The sequence below is a fragment of the Thermobia domestica genome, chromosome 6 (genome assembly GCF_964235325.1).
Source record: "Thermobia domestica chromosome 6, izTheDome1.hap1.1, whole genome shotgun sequence".
Classification (NCBI taxonomy): domain Eukaryota; kingdom Metazoa; phylum Arthropoda; class Insecta; order Zygentoma; family Lepismatidae; genus Thermobia; species Thermobia domestica.
This window is the reverse complement of record NC_137459.1, coordinates 312,528,468-312,542,946: the sequence shown is the minus strand read 5'-3', so window position 1 is coordinate 312,542,946 and position 14,479 is coordinate 312,528,468. Positions and strand designations below refer to the sequence as shown.

Below are 14,479 nucleotides of genomic sequence, written 5' to 3'. Positions count from 1 at the left end.
CGAAAAGTCGGCAATTATGAGCGTTTTGACTGCAACTGTGAGCATTGGGTCGGCAATTATGAACAAAAAGTCGGCAACTATGAGCATCGTGTGTGCAAGCGTGAGCACATTGAAAGCACGTGTGAACATTCTGAATGGAATAGCGAGTATTTTGAAGATAAACATGAAAAATATTGTTTTCAACTATGAGCCCTATGTCCGAAATTATGAACGAAAAGTCGGCAACTATGAGCGTTTTGACGACAACTGTGAGCCCTAGGTCGGCTATTATGAACGAATAGTCGGCAACTATGAGCAGCGTGAAAGCGAGTGTGAGCACCTTGAAAGCACGTGTGAACTTTCTGGAGCAAACTGCGAGTATTTTCAAGATAAGCATGAAGAATTATGTTTTCAATTGTGAGCCCCATATCCGCAATTATGAACGAAAAGTAGGCAACTATGAGCGTTTTGAATGCAACTGTGAGACCTTGGTCGGCAATTATGAACGAATGGTCGGCAACTATGAGCACTTTTTTTTTAATGCGAACATTCTGACGGCTTGCGTGAGCATTGTGACAGAAACTGTGAGGCTTTCGACAACAACCATGAACCATTTAAGTTACACTATCAGCAGTATGTTAGATATTATGAATGAAAAGTCGGCAACTATGAGCATCGTGGAAACGAGTGTGAGCATTTTGAAAGTACGTGTGAAAATTCTGAAGGCAGCTGTAAGTATTTTGAAGATGAGCACGAACGAATATGTAGGCAAATATGAGCCCTTTGTCCGCAATTATGAACGAAAAGTCGGCAACCATGAGCGTTTTGACGGCCACTGTGAGGAGCTGGTCGGCAATTATGAGCAAATAGTCGGCAACTATGAGCACATTTTTTCTTTTTTTGAATGTGAGCATTCTGACGGCTTGTGTCAAGAATCTAACCGCAACTATGAGACTTTTGACAGCAACCATCAACCATGTAACTTACACTATCAGCATTATGAATAAAAAGTCGGCAACTACGACCATCGAGGAAGCGAGTGTGAGCATTTTGAAAGTACGTGTGAACATTCTGAAGGCAACTGTGAGTATTTTGAAGATAAGCACGAAACATTATGTAGGCAACTATGAGCCGTTTGTCCGCAATTATGAAGGAAAAGTCGACAACTATGAACGTTTTGACGGCAACTGTGAGGCCTTGGTCGGCAATTATGAACGAATAGTCGGCAACTATGAGCACTTTTTTTTTAATGTGAGAAATCTCACGTTTTGCGTGAGCATTGTGACAGAAACTGTGAGGCTTTTGACACCAACCATGAACCATTTAAGTTACACTATCAGCAGTATGTTAGATATTATGAATGAAAAGTCGGCAACTATGAGCATCGTGGAAGCGAGTGTGAGCATTTTGAAAGTACGCGTGAACATTCTGAAGGCAGCTGTGTGTATTCTGAGGATGAGCACGAAACATTATGTAGGAAACTATGAGCCCTTTGTCCGCAATTATGAACAAAAAGTCGGCAACTATGAGCGTTTTGACGGCAACTGTGAGGCGTTGGTCGGCAATTATGAACACATAGTCGGCAACTATGAGCGTTTTGACGGCAACTATGAGGCCTTGGTCGGCAATTATGAACGAATGGTCGGCAACTATGAGCACTTTTTTTTTCTAATGTGAGGATTATCACGGCTTGTCTGAAGAATCTGGCCGCAACTGTGAGACTTTTCACAGCAACTGTGAACCAATTAACTTACACTATCAGCATTATGAATGAAAAGTCGGCAACTATGAACGTTTTGACGGCAACTGTGAGGCCTTGGTCGGCAATTATGAACGAATAGTCGGCAACTATGAGCAATTTTTTTTTTTAAATTTGAGAATTCTGACGGTTTGCGTAAGCATTCTCACGGAAACTGTGAGACTTTTGACAGCAACCATGAACCATTTAACTTACACTATCAGCATTATGAATAAAAAGTCTGCAACTATGACCATCGTGTAAGCGAGTGTGAGCATCTTGAAACTACGTGGGAACATTCTGAAGACAACTGTGAGTATTTTGAAGTTGAGCACGAATTATTATGTAGGCAACTATGAGCCCTTTGTACGCAATTATGAACGAACAGTCGGCAACTATGAGCGTTTTGACGGCAACTGTGAGGCATTGGTCTGCAATTATGAGCGAGTATTCGGCAACTATGAGCGTTTTGACGGCAACTGTGAGGCCTTGGTCGGCAATTATGAACGAATAGTCGGCAACTATGAACGTTTTGACGGCAACTATGAGCCCTTGGTCGGCAATTATGAACGAAAAGTCGGCAACTATGAGCGTTTTGACGGCAATTGTGAGGCCCTGGTCAGCAATTATGAACGAATGGTCGGCAACTATGAGCACTTTTTTTCTTAATGTGAGCATTCTGACGGCTTGTGCAAATAATGTGACGGGAACTGTGAGCCTTTTGATAGCAACCATGAACCATTTAACCTACACTATCAGGAGTATGTTAGATATTATGAATGAAAAGGCGGCAACTATGAGCATCGTGGAAGCGAATTTGAGCATTTTGAAACTACGTGTGAACATTCTGAAGGCAACTATGAGTATTTTGAAGATGAGCTGGAACCATTAAGTATTCAACTATGAGCCCTTTGTACGCAATTATGAACGAAAAGTCGGCAACTATGAGCGTTTTGATGGCAACTGTGAGGCTTTGGTCGGCAATTATGAACGAATAGTCGGCAACTATGAACGTTTTGACGGCAACTGTGAGGCCTTCGTCGGCAATTATGAACGAAAAGTCGGCAACTATGAGCGTTTTGACGGCAACTGTGAGGCCTTGGTCGGCAACTATGAGCACTTTTTTTTTTAAATTTGAGCATTATGACGGCTTGTGTGAAAAATCTGACCGCAACTGTGAGACTTTTGAGAGCAACCATGAACCATTTAACTTACATTATCAGTATTATGAATTAAAAGTCGGCAACTATGAGCATCGTGTAAGCGAGTGTGAGCATTTTGAAAGTACGTGTGAACATTCTGAAGGCAAGTGTGATTATTTTGAAGATGAGCACGAACGAGTATGTGATTAACTATGAGCCCATTGTCCGCAATTATCAACGAAATGTCGGCAACTATGAGCGTTTTGACGGCAACTGTGAGGCCTATGTCCGCAATTATGAACAAATATTCGGCAACTATGAGCGCTTTGACGGCAAGTGTGAGCATTGTGACACCTTTTGTGACGATTCTGACGGCAACTGTGAGCCATTAGTCGGGAACTATAAAGTTTTATGTCGTGGACTATGAATGAAAAGTCGGCAACTATGAGCGTTTTGTCGGGAACTGTGAGGCATTGGTCGGCAATTATGAGCGAGTAGTCGGCAACTATGAGCGTTTTGACGGCAACTGTGAGTCCTTGGTCGGCAATTATGAACGGATAGTCGGCAACTGTGAACGTTTTGGCGGCAACTGTGAGGCCTTGGTCGGCAATTATGAACGAATGGTCGGCAACTATGAGCACTTTTTTTTCTTAATGTGAGCATTCTGACGGCTTGCGCAAATAATGTGACGGCAACTGTGAGCCTTTTGATAGCAAACATGAACCATTTAACTTACACTATCAAGAGTATGTTAGATATTATGAATGAAAAGTCGGCAACTATGAGCATCGTGGAAGCGAATGTGAGCATTTTGAAACTACGTGTGAACATTCTGAAGGCAACTATGAGTATTTTGAAGATGAGCTTGAACCATTAAGTAGGCAACTATGAGCCCTTTGTTCGCAATTATGAACGAAAAGTCGGCAACTATGAACGTTTTGACGGCAACTGTGAGGCATTGGTCGGCAATTATGAACGAATAGTCGGCAACTATGAACGTTTGGACGGCAACTGTGAGGCCTTGGTCGGCAATTGTGAACGAAAAGTCGGCAACTATGAGCGTTTTGACGGCAACTGTGAGGCCTTGGTCGGCAACTATGAGCACTTTTTTTTTTAATGTGAGCATTATGACGGCTTTTGTGAAAAATCTGACCGCAACTGTGAGACTTTTGAGAGCAACCATGAACCATTTAACTTACATTATCAGCATTATGAATTAAAAGTCAGCAACTATGAGCATCGTGTAAGCGAGTGTGAGCATTTTGAAAGTACGTGTGAACAGTCTGAAGGCAACTGTGTTTATTTTGAAGATGAGCACGAACCAGTATGTGAATAACTATGAGCCCATTGTCCGCAATTATCAACGAAAAGTCGGCAACTATGAGCGTTTTGACGGCAACTGTGAGGCCTATGTCCGCAATTATGAACAAATAGTCGGCAACTATGAGCGCTTTGACGGGAAGTGTGAGCATTGTGACGCCTTTTGTGACGATTCTGACGGCAACTGTGAGCCATTAGTCGGGAACTATAAACTTTTATGTCGGGGACTATGAATGAAAAGTCGGCAACTATGAGCACCCTGACGGCAAGTGTGAGCAATTTGACGTCTACTGTGAGGATTCTGACGGCAACTGTGAGCTATTTGAGTGGAACTATTAAGCATTGTGTGTGCAACTTTGAACGCTCTGAGGGGTTTCCTGATCATGTTGACAGCATGTATGAACCACATTTCGGGAACAGTGGGCAATCTGACGGGAACTGTGAACATTGTTGTTGGCGACTCTTTTCACCCAGCATAACGTTAGAATATGACGGCAACCGTGGCTTCGTTTGCCGTCATTTTTGACATTCTGTGATTTTTCGTGAGTGGTGTGCAATCGAGAGGAATCGCTACATTATAGGGATTAGGGTACAGAAGAAGCCCCGTTTACACTTTGTTAAGTCCTGGCTTGAAATTGTTCTGTGAGGTTGTAATTAACATGAGTTTGACCTAATTCATGTTTTTGGATTGTTCTTTGCATTAATTTTGGAACCCGAGCGCGAAAAGCAGCCATTTTAGCAGAGAACTTTTTACCCAGCATAACCTTTGAGTATGGCGGCAACTGTGGCTTCGTTTGCCGTCATTTTTGAGATTCCGTGATTTTCGTGACTGGTGTCCGATCGAGAGGAATCTCATCACTATAGGAGGTATGGTAGTGGGCAATCCTGCTATATACTTAGGTTAGGTTAGGCTGGCTTATACTTTCAATTTGTTCCCAGAAGTTAGGAGAGTGTAAAAGATGTTAAGTTTTGAGTGTCGTATTCTGTCACGGTTTATATATATACTGGATGTCAAATCACGTTTTCCCACCCTTGCGTGGGATGTATACGGCAACCGTGGCTGCATTCGCCGTCATGGTCAAAACGAGGCTGCGCAACGCCGGCAATTTCAAGACAGGTGTAGTATCGAGAGGAATCTCTACACTATAGGAGGTAGGGCAGTGAACAAGCCTTCTATATAAACATTCCCTTCAAATTGTTCACGGAGGTTGGAGAGACCGCTAATGGTATTGCTTTCTAAATGAGGCTTACTTTTTTTCTCTCCACGGCCTAGTCTGTCGAGAAATCTTGACTTCTGGCCACAGACAGAAAGCTAGTCTTCGCAGGAGGCGGAAATGGCTAAATTGGGAAGGGAAGCCACAGGCTGGTTGGTTTCTTTATGGGAGTCTAAACGCACTATCGCTGTTGATGTTGGTTAATTTTGAAGGCGGACTAATATCGGCGGATGGTAGTGTAGGCTCAAAAGGAATTTTATCAGCCGCAGGCAAGAACCCTGGGATGCTATTCACGGGCGTCCTAGCCGGTCAAGGTGTAGAGGAGGTTGCAAACCCTGTTGCTGCCTGGGAGGAATGCTTCATAGAAATGTGCGTCCATGGGCGGACCTATGAAAGGGCATGCAGTGCGGGTTTGCCAGCACGCCTAATGTTGTCCAAAGACTTCCTCGTATTTTGACAAAGAATGTCAGAAACCTTGGTCGGACGGCTGTTTCTAAGAGGGCACGTGGCGATGGGGAATGTGTGAGGTAGGCTCTCATACGGAAGTACCTGTCGTTTACGGGAAGGAGACAATCCTTCTTAACCCGAGGCCTAGCCTGTCGATCACGCCTTCGGGCAATTGACTTCTGGCCGATGCCGCTTTGTGCGGTTGCTGAATGCGAAGAATACTTGAACGGAAGCTACTGTCACACCCAGAGGACACGAGTAAGACTTATATCACTGGAGCAGGAGCCTAAATGTGCTTTTGTGGGTAGCCATACGGCCAGTTCTAACGTGTGCGAGGCCCCACGAGAGTAGGCTTATTTTGGTGGATGAGAAGTCTTTTAATATTTGCTGTGTCGGGTGAACGGAAGCCACAGTCATCCGTAGGACACGAGTAGACTTATTTCACTGGAGCAGGAGTCTAAATGTGCTTTTGTGGGCAACCTTACGGCCAGTTCTAACGGGAGCCAGGCCCCACAAGAGTAGGCTTATTCCGGTGGAGAAGGAGTCTTTAAAATTTGCTGTGTCGGGTGAACGGCTATATTTGAACGGAAGCCACAGTCATCCGTAGGACACGAGTAGACTTATTTCACTGGAGCAGGAGTCTAAATGTGCTTTTGTGGGCAACCTTACGGCCAGTTCTAACGGGAGCCAGGCCCCACAAGAGTAGGCTTATTCCGGTGGAGAAGGAGTCTAAAATTTGCTGTGTCGGGTGAACGGCTATATTTGAACGGAAGCCACAGTCATCCGTAGGACACGAGTAGACTTATTTCACTGGAGCAGGAGTCTAAATGTGCTTTTGTGGGCAACCTTACGGCCAGTTCTAACGGGAGCCAGGCCCCACAAGAGTAGGCTTATTCCGGTGGAGAAGAAGTCTTTAAAATTTGCTGTGTCGGGTGAACGGCTATATTTGAACGGAAGCCACAGTCATCCGTAGGACACGAGTAGACTTATTTCACTGGAGCAGGAGTCTAAATGTGCTTTTGTGGGCAACCTTACGGCCAGTTCTAACGGGAGCCAGGCCCCACAAGAGTAGGCTTATTCCGGTGGAGAAGGAGTCTTTAAAATTTGCTGTGTCGGGTGAACGGCTATATTTGAACGGAAGCCACAGTCATCCGTAGGACACAAGTAGACTTATTTCACTGGAGCAGGAGTCTAAATGTGCTTTTGTGGGCAACCTTACGGCCAGTTCTAACGGGAGCCAGGCCCCACAAGAGTAGGCTTATTCCGGTGGAGAAGGAGTCTTTAAAATTTGCTGTGTCGGGTGAACGGCTATATTTGAACGGAAGCCACAGTCATCCGTAGGACACAAGTAGACTTATTTCACTGGAGCAGGAGTCTAAATGTGCTTTTGTGGGCAACCTTACGGCCAGTTCTAACGGGAGCCAGGCCCCACAAGAGTAGGCTTATTCCGGTGGAGAAGGAGTCTTTAAAATTTGCTGTGTCGGGTGAACGGCCATGAAACCTTTGAGAGGACTTGTCTCCTCGTTTCCACAGCATTTCCGCGCCTGTAAGTTGCGGAAGGTAGCATGCTATGCTTGAAGAACTGTCATCCCTTTAAGGACAGGAGTAGACTAATTCCATTGAGGCAGGAGTCTAATATGCTTTTGTGCACAGCCATACGGCCAGTCCTAACGGGAGCAAGGCTCGCAAAAGTAGGCTTTATTTCAATGGACCAGAAGTCTTTAATATTGCTCTGTCGGGATTGTCAGTTCAAACGGGAGCAGTTTCTGCACGCTACAAACCGCTGACGAGATCTTTCTCGTGCCAATGTGATTCCCTAGCCTGGGCCGGCGCAAGGCTGGCTGGCGAACAAGGTAATTGGGCCTCTGGGTTTCATACACACGAGTAGTCTCAGATGCGTTTAGGGTGAACAGGAATAATCCGTGCAATTCTCTAGCCTGGGCCGGCGCAAGGCTGGCTGGCGAACAAGGTAATTGGGCCTCTGAGTCTTGCATTTCGGAGTTCCCTTAATTCCGGGAGGAGCCACAAAGAAGAGTCCTGAGAGTTTCTCGTGTCCATGCAATTCTCTAGCCTGGGCCGGCGCAAGGCTGGCTGGCGAACAAGGTAATTGGGCCTCTGAGTTTTGTACACACGAGTGGTCTTAGGATCCTTCGGGCTCAACAGGGATTGTTGGAGAAAGTCTCTAGCCTGGGCCGGCGCAAGGCTGGCTGGCGAACAAGGTAATTGGGCCTCTGAGTCTTTATTCCCAGTTTCCTTAGTTCCCGGGTTAGGTTCACCTGTTAAATCGGAGGAGTCCGATTTATGTGTAAAGATAATGCCAGAGTGAAGGGAGCCAGATTTCACTTGAAGGAGCAAGAGCCAGTGTCGTTAAGAAGTGAGCCGTTTTGTACTCTTAAGGAGGGATGCCGATTGACTTTGAACGGGCTGTCCTCGCTTTAGAGTTTGGGCCAGTTGACGGGAGCTTACTTGTCCTTCTTGGGAATGAGGCCAGATAGCATGTTCTTTCTAGCTTACAAAGGCTTATGCGGAGCATTGTTTTTTGTAAGTGACTTTTTATTCTCCATGTGGCATTTAAGTACCGATTTTCCTTAAGTTAAGGACGGTATAGACTCATCGCCAGTTTGAGCGTGTATCACTTGTCGAACGGAAGCCACTGTCATCCAAGGACACTAGTAGACTTATATTTCGCTGGAGCAGGAGTCTAAATGTGCTTTTGTGGGTACCCTTACGGCCAGTTCTAACGGGAGCCAGGCCCCACAAAAGTAGGCTTATTCCGGTGGAAAAAGGAGTCTTTAAAATTTGCTGTGTCGGGTGAACGGCTATATGTGAACGGAAGCCACAGTCATCCGTAGGACACGAGTAGACTTATTTCGCTGGAGGAGGAGTCTAAATGTGCTTTTGTGGGTACCCTTACGGCCAGTTCTAACGGGAGCCAGGCCCCACAAAGGTAGGCTTATTCTGGCGGAAGAGGAGTCTTTAAAATTGCTCTGTCGGATGTACCGGCAACGTGTGGAAGGAAGCTGTTGTAACCCAAGGATACAAGTAGGCTTGTTCCATTGGATTGGGAGTCTAATATGCTCTTGGCGGCTGTCACACGGCCAGTATTAACGGGAGCTAGTCACCGCAAGAGTAGGCTTATTCCAGCGGAACAGAAGTCTAAAATGCTTGGTCGGGTGTAGCTTTCCTATCCTTTGTTAGAACGCTGTGTTGGTTGTGTCCAACACTTTCCGGCTTTTTAGTCGGTCAATTCCCTGGTTGATCCTGCCAGTAGTCATATGCTTGTCTCAAAGATTAAGCCATGCATGTCTCAGTGCAAGCCAAAACAAGGTGAAACCGCGAATGGCTCATTAAATCAGTTATGGTTCCTTAGATCGTACCTATCCTACTTGGATAACTGTGGTAATTCTAGAGCTAATACATGCAACTAGAATCCCGCCCAGCAATGGAAGGGATGCTTTTATTAGATTAAAACCAATCGGTCGGTTCGTCCGTCCGAAACCTTGGTGACTCTGAATAACTTTGGGCTGATCGCACGGTCTCTGTACCGGCGACGCATCTTTCAAATGTCTGCCTTATCAACTGTCGATGGTAGGTTCTGCGCCTACCATGGTTGTTACGGGTAACGGGGAATCAGGGTTCGATTCCGGAGAGGGAGCCTGAGAAACGGCTACCACATCCAAGGAAGGCAGCAGGCGCGCAAATTACCCACTCCCGGCACGGGGAGGTAGTGACGAAAAATAACGATACGGGACTCATCCGAGGCCCCGTAATCGGAATGAATACACTTTAAATCCTTTAATGAGAATCTATCGGAGGGCAAGTCTGGTGCCAGCCGCCGCGGTAATTCCAGCTCCGATAGCGTATATTAAAGTTGTTGCGGTTAAAAAGCTCGTAGTTGGATCTGGGTCTCGGAAGATCGGTTCGCCGCCCGGCGTTTAACTGATCGTTCCGGACGTCCTGCCGGTTTTTCCTTTCTCGGTGCTCTTCATTGAGTGTCTTGATTGGCGGGCACGTTTACTTTGAACAAATTAGAGTGCTCAAAGCAGGCCGTGTCGCCTGAATGTTCGGTGCATGGAATAATGGAATAGGACCTCGGTTCTATTTTGTTGGTTTTCGGAACTCGAGGTAATGATTAATAGGGACAGACGGGGGCATTAGTATTGCGACGTTAGAGGTGAAATTCTTGGATCGTCGCAAGACTAACCGATGCGAAAGCATTTGCCAAGAATGTTTTCATTAATCAAGAACGAAAGTTAGAGGTTCGAAGGCGATCAGATACCGCCCTAGTTCTAACCATAAACGATGCCAGCCAGCAATCCGCCGAAGTTCCTCCAATGACTCGGCGGGCGGCTTCCGGGAAACCAAAGCTTTTGGGTTCCGGGGGAAGTATGGTTGCAAAGCTGAATATCAAAGCAAAAAGCATTCCCCTTATGGGTAATGATTCATAGTTCTATCTTCGAACCTCTAACCCCGTTTTAATCTTTATTAAACAAATTTTAAATAATACATACATATTGACGAAATTTACAAGCATTCTAGAAATGTCACAAGTGGCTCCGGTGCTACCCTACGTCCTCGTCGTCGGAGCTGGGACTCACCTCAAGGGGTGCTATAGGCAAAGTCCGAGTGCTCCCCTTGAGGTGAGATTAACAAAATGGGTAGCAACCCCCGATGGTAGCGTGCCTAACGTGCTCACTACCAACGGGGGCCTTTTATATCTTTAGCTAGGTGCACAATTTTATTTATTTCATTGTGTTATGGCCTATCCTTGGTTATAGCGCACAGCACCTTAGTATTAACATTATTATTCACTAGCACCCTTATATTAATTTCTTTAATTTTTAGGCCACCTTTTAGTTCCTTTTTATTAACCTTTTCCTTACACATCACACCTGCACCTCAGATAGGTTGTTTCTCTTTTCAGGTCCCAGCCCCAATCCGGGGAGATGTCCAGGGATGGTTTGTCATACAGGTGACAAACTAGGCCGAAATGGCGAAGAAGAAGCCACCACCCGGTGAAGACACAGGGGGAGACCTACATGCACCCGTTTAGGTTACCGTCCTGCCGGATGAGGAGGGCGCGGGGAAACTCTCAAGGATTGTCGGCCCCACCCGGGAATCCAAGGGAGCGAACCCGCACCCCCCTACCCGACTAAAGGGCGAAGAACTCCCCGCATGAGTCCAGGTGGGGCTGGGCTACATGCAGGGAGTTATTGACCCAAGGGGGCGTAACTATGATGTTACAAACCTGAGGGGATTTAGTTCGGGTATACACCACCACCCTCCCAGGCTCAATTGCCTAGAATCTTAGGATTCTTTCTTTTTTTTAATTTTTTCCCCCCCTAAAAAAAGGCGCTCATAATTGCCGACTTTTGCTCATAATTGGCGACTTTGCTCATGACTAGTGCTCATAATCGCCGACCTGGGTCCCCTGGGTGCTCATAATTGCCGACTTTTACTAATAATTGTCGAATTTGATCATAATTTGTGCTCATAATTGCCGGCCTGGGTCCCTGGGCATCCCCCCGCATCATTTTATTCTTTATTTCAAGGATAATTATAATTACAATGTTTTTTACAAGATCTTATAGGGTAGCAGAACATAATATGAACATAACATATTTAAAGGAATGCATACAAGTTAAAAAATTAAAAAATTAAAAAATTATACAATAACAATAATCAAAAATATTATAACAGAATACCTCATTATTATCGTTTTTTTTGTTTTTTTTTGTTATATATGTTTCTCTTTTCTGCATTTCTAACTTTCCTTTTCTATATATTATTTTTTTCCTCTCTCTTCTTTTTATCAGTTATATCATATACATATATTTCCAACTTCTATATCATTCTACATAGTTCATTACAACAATTAAAAATGTTATGATATCAAATACATAAAATACTTAAAAAATACATAATAGTAAAAAAATTAAGATAAAATACAGTAGTGACAAACAAAATAATAAAAAAAAAATTAACATAAGAAGAGTTATATTGTTGAATATAGAGTCAGTACATTGAAAAAATTTTTTTTTAAAAAATAAATTAATAAATAAATAGTAGGTAAAAAGAATTAAAAAAAAACATAAAAAGGGTTATATTGCTGAATATAGAGTCAGTAAAGTAAGATATATATATAATGCAATAACAAAATAAAATACCTCACAAGAACATAGTAATTAAATACAAGGAGTATTTGTAGTTGCTCAATCTCATTAAAACACAGATAACATAAGTGATAAATGGCATAAATATATGTATAATTCAACAGAGAGGGAATAAAAGAGGAAAGTACAGAGTAAAATATTCCATAGATTCTAAATATAAAATTCAAAAAATAAAAATAAAATAAAATTAAAAATACACCAATTCTAAGACTTTCATAGGAACTTTAAAAATTACAAAGCATAGATTCCTTAATCTTATTGAATTTTTTTTTTCCTTTAAGTACATTCATCTCATTCTTTTTTAACCAATTTTTTCTCTAGTTAACCCTGATAATCCAGGTGTGCATTTAAAATTTCCAGACTGGACTTCAATGTTAGGTTTATTATCCGTTTTTGGATAAACTTAGGTACAGTGAATCTTTTACAAAAACTCATAAATGATTTTGTAGCAGCTCCTCTGGATCCAATAATGACAGGTAATATCTAAAACTTTTTACCATCTGTAAAAAAGTTTTTTAAAATTTCATATTTTTTAGTTTTTTCATTTAATGCATTTATTTCCATATCACCTTCTTCAAATCGAATAGTGGCATCTACTATTATTCTAGTTTCACCCTTTTCTAGAATTAAATCAGGTTTATAGACCATGTCGTTATATTTAATTACAGGTTCATGCGCTACTCTGAACTTGTTTATTACCATATGATTTCTTATAATATCTACAATTCTATTGTGTCTATTAATTCTTCTGGGGGCGTGCATAATACAACGACCAATTACATGACCTAAAGTTTCCAGGGGTTCATGACAAGCTCTACATTCTTTATTAGTATTGGGATTAGCTCTAGCCAGAGCTACACGTACCCCATATGTATTCGTACGTAATTTTACAGCGTCTATAAATCTGTTGTCAGGCAGTGTCTCCTGGTACAAAAAATTGTTAGTAATTGGGTTGTTCTTAAAATATTTAATACCTTTACCTTGGCTTTCTTTCGCCTCCCATTTATTAAACCAATCATCTTTAAGTAGTATCTTTTTTTCAATCAAGACAGATAAATTGTAAGGTCTAGGGATTCCCAGTCTATCCAGTAGCCTATCTTCCACTGAATTTAGATTACTTTGTAGTATTACAATTTTAAAAAATTCATCATTTTCAAGTTTCCTAAGGGAATGAACAAGTTTTAACTGAGCCAAAGATATAATGTTATGAATATTGGGAAATCCTAGACCCCCATCTCTTTTTCTAGAATAAAAAAAGCCATCGGCTGTAGATTGCTGTAAGTGTAGCCATTTTTTTAAAGAGTTTCTAATAATAGCGTCAATTTGTAAAAGAAAGGTGTGACAGGTAAAACTGGCTATCCAGATATAAAAAAATTTAGGTAAAATATATGTCTGTAAAAGTATAATTTTTTGCCTAGGCTTCAAAGGAAGATGAGAAATTCTATCTAATACATTTTCTAAACACTCTAAATGATATTTATTTTCAATCCCTGATTTGATAGTGTATTTACAACCTAAATATCTGAAGTCTTCATCTACTTCTACTCTTTTAATAAGTTGGTTGTCCAAAGTAAGGGTAAAAGGTGGGCATAACCAAGTACGACCCTTAGGTTCTATGCCAAAACAGATACACTTGCCGACAGAAATTTCCATGCCAGTTTTTTGGATCAGACTATTAAAATTTTCTAACAATATCTGAAGATTTTTATGATGATTGGTCACTAAGACCATATCATCGGCGTAAGCAAAAACCGGAGCTTTACTACCATTTAATTCGTAACCTAAGTCTGTTGAATGTAGTGTTCTAATAATTGTGTCCATTACTATATTAAATAGTAATGGACTCAATGGGTCTCCCTGTCTGACACCTCTTTTCACTTTTAAAGTCACATCAGTGCCACTAAATTGTGTTACGTTGTTACTATAATATGCATCAATTAACTGAATATAATTTGATGGAAGACCTCTACTTTTTAAAGCACTGGTTATAGCAGAATGTGGTATAGTGTCGAATGCTTTGTGGATATCTATTAAAACCCCATAACAACTATTATATTTCTTACCTAGCTTTAGTAGGGTATCCAGTGAAAAGCAGTTGACTAGCGTATTATTTTCTTTAATAAAACCTTTTTGACTAGGATGTAAGTTAATTACTTTACTTAACCTCTGTTCGATGATCCCTGAAAATATTCTGCATATTATTGAGGAGACTGTAATTGGACGCCAGTTTGCTACATCATCTAACTTCCTCCCTGGTTTAGGTATAAGGGTGGTACGGTTATTCTTCCAGCATTTTGGCACTAATCCGGTACAAAGTATCAAGTTATATAACTTACAAAGAATATACAACGTCTGTCTGTTATTAATGTCCTTTTTAGATACCTTATCCGGGCCAACACCAGAGCTATTATTAATCCTTCTAATTCTATTCGATACCTCCTGTATAGTAATTGGATTTTTTAATAT

General features: G+C 42.3%; 1 pseudogene; it reads left to right on the top strand.

Moving 5' to 3' along the window:
- The first annotated feature begins 9,088 nt into the window (after positions 1–9,088).
- LOC145688585 (small subunit ribosomal RNA) lies at positions 9,089–10,287 on the top strand (annotated as a pseudogene).
- Positions 10,288–14,479: the final 4,192 nt, after the last annotated feature.